Below are 3,504 nucleotides of genomic sequence, written 5' to 3' on the forward strand. Positions count from 1 at the left end.
GTTGGTCTGTTTCGCGTGGCTCGGGTAGAGAGCTCAATATGATTTTGGGTGACGAGCATGTTAGTATTTTAATAACTTACCTTCTATACATGTTTTCGATATTAAATTGAATTGTTTTTTTCTTTAACATTTCATTTGCAGTTCACCCAAATTTAAGCCGTTGTTCGTGATGAATTAATTGATAATTATTTTTCAAGATTGATAATCGATGAGTGGGTGAGCATTAAATTTTTTGATGTATCCCGGGTTAACAGCATCTTGAGACCAGTACCGCATAGATTCAAGATTGTGTTTCGTTCGGACACTTTAGTGCAAAGTATTAATATGTGCTCCAGTAGAACCTATTTCAATCTAACTGAGTTTGTGAGTATATTGAGTGGTATTGTTAACCCGAATATTTGCGTTGGTAAGCCTAATTTATGAATTTATTTGTGCTTTTGGAGTTTATTTGCGATTCATGTTCTGACTGTATTATTCATGTGTGTGTTTCATATATGTTATTGGCAAAATTCCCAACGTGAGAGAGTTGGTTTTTGTTCCTTCCATGGAACATTCTCAAGGAGGATATTTTGAGCTGTGCTTTGGTTTACGTGATACTGAGTAAGTCACTATTCTTTTAAAGATTTAAACCAGAATATAATGTCTTATGACTTCTTCAAATCTTAAAATTAAGTGTATCCATCTAGAATGTCGTTTAACATGTGACCTTGCAGTCGAGTTCTATGACTTATGGAAGCAACGTTCACGTAACACAGTGATATGTATTATCAAGTTTGTGAAATTAGAGCTATCACAGGAACATAGGTGGAGATGTACCAATGTTACCGGAAGTACGAGGATTATGTTGAATCCGGATCTCAGTATTACCGACGAGATGCTTTGTTGGTAAGTATTTTTTTTTCCGTTTACAATCAAAACTCTAAAGTTGGCGACTGGACATTCACTGTTTATGGTGTTCTTAATCGGATGTTAGGAATCCTGAAAATGACCAAGTACCGATCATAACACGGAAGGAGAATGCCATGGAGTGATGATGTTCGTTGATATCTTATTTTGTTGGTGAATGATTTTAAAAGATGATTTATTATTATTTTTTAGCATTTATAATATTATTGAATTTTTTAAATTTCATCATTTTCCATAATTTTATCACACTAAATCCTAAACAATTTACCATATTTTTCTTACACTACCAAGTATCACCTAAACAATCCCTTATTTCACATGATTTTACCATTTATGCAGCATTCTTCCCGCGCATGCGCGCGGGCAATCACCTAGTAACCATGATAACAAAACAAGAGAGACAAAATTGACGGCTTTCTGCAATCCGATGAAAGAGAACTTGATAAACATAGAAATCATTTGCAGATTGATGAGTTTGACTATAACTATAATAACGAAAACAATGAATAAAATTGACGGTTTTCTGCAAGTTCATAAAAAATAACTTGATAAAGGTATAAATTATTTGCTCATTGATGTGTTTGACTATAACCATGATAACAAAACAAGAGAACCAGAATTGACTGCTTTCTATTGTCTAATGAAAGAGATCTTGATAAACCTAGAAATCGTTTGCTGATTGATGAGTTTGGCTATAACAATGATAACGAAAAAGGAGCAAAATTGACAGTTTTCTGCAGGCTCACGAAAAAACTATTGACAAACGTAGAAATCATTTACTGATGATGAGTTTAGCTATAACCATGATAACAAAAAAAGAGGAGAAGATTTGACGGTTTTTTGTAGTCTCATGCAAGAGCTCTTGATAAACGTAGAAATCGTTTGCTGATTGAAAAGTTTTGCTATAACCATTATAACGGAAAATGAGCAAAATTGATAAGTTTTTACATAATGATGTAAGAGCTCTTGATAAACGTAGAAATCATTTGCTGCTTGATGAGATAGGCTATAACCATGATAACAAAAAAAATGAGCAAAACTAATCGTTTTTTTACAACCTAATGAAACACCTATTGATAAACGTATAAATTATTTTCTGATTTATGAGTTTGTAACCATGATAAAAAAAACAAGAAGAGCAAAAATAAAGGTTTTATGCAGCCTCATGAAAAAGCTGTTGATAAACGTAGAAAACATTTTTTGATTGTGAGTTTGGCTATAACTAGCATAACAAAAAACAAGAAAGAAAAATTGACTGTTTTCTCCTATTTGATGAAAGAGCTCTTGATAAATGTATAAATCAATTGCTAATTGAAGAGTTTTGCTATAACAATTATAACGGAAAATGGGTAAAATTGACAGTTTTCTTCAACTTCATAAAAATGCCCTTGATAGCCATAAATATCATTTGCTAATTGATGAGTTTGGCTATAACCATGATTAAAAAAAAAGTTAATGGGTTTCTGCAACGTAATGAAAGAGCCCTTGATAAACGTAAAAATTATTTGCTCATTGATGAGTGTGGCTATAACCATAATAACAAAACAAGAGAGACAAAATTGACGGCTTTCTGTAATCCGATGAAAGAGAACTTGATAAATATAGAAATCATTTGCAGATTGATGAGTTTGACTATAGCTATAATAACGAAAAATATTGAATAAAATTGACTGTTTTCTGCAAGCTCATGAAAAGAACTTGATAAACGTAGAAATTATTTGCTCATTGATGTGTTTGGATATAACCATGATAACAAAACAAGAGAACCAGAATTGACGGCTTTCTATAGTCTAATGAAAGTGATCTTTATAAAACTAGAAATCGTTTGATGATTGATGAGTTTGGCTATAACAATGATAACGAAAAAGGAGCAAAATTGACGGTTTTCTACATGCTCACGAGAAAACTACTGACAAACGTAGAAATCATTTACTGATGATGAGTTTGGCTATAACCATGATAACAAAAAAAGAGGAGAAGATTTGACGGTTTGATGTAGTCTCATGAAAGAGCTCTTTATAAATGTAGAAATCGTTTGCTGATTGAAAAGTTTTGCTATAACCATTATAACGGAAAATGAGCAAAATTGATAAGTTTTTGCAAGATGATGTAAGAGCTCTTGATAAACGTTGAAATCATTTGCCGCTTGATGAGATAAGCTATAACCATGATAAGAAAAAAATGAGCGAAACTAACGGTTTTTTTACAGCCTAATGAAGCACCTGTTGATAAACGTAGAAATTATTTTCTGATATATGAGTTTATAACCATGATAAAAAAAATAAGAAGAGCAAAAATGAAGGTTTTATGCAGCCTCATGAAAAAGCTCTTGATAAACGTAGAAATCATTTGTTGATGCTGAGTTTGGTTATAACCTGGATAACAAAAAACAAAAGAGCAAAATTGACGGTTTTCTCCTATTTGATGACAGAGTTCTTGATAAATGTATAAATTATTTGCTAATTGAAGAGTTTTGCTATAACCATTATAACGGAAATGGGTAAAATTGACAGTTTTCTGCAACTTTATAAAAATGCCCTTGAAAACCAAAAATATCATTTGCTGATTGATGAGTTTGGCTATAACCCATCATTATAA

This window comes from Arabidopsis lyrata (genome assembly GCF_000004255.2).
Source record: "Arabidopsis lyrata subsp. lyrata unplaced genomic scaffold ARALYscaffold_2, whole genome shotgun sequence".
NCBI lineage: Eukaryota > Viridiplantae > Streptophyta > Magnoliopsida > Brassicales > Brassicaceae > Arabidopsis > Arabidopsis lyrata.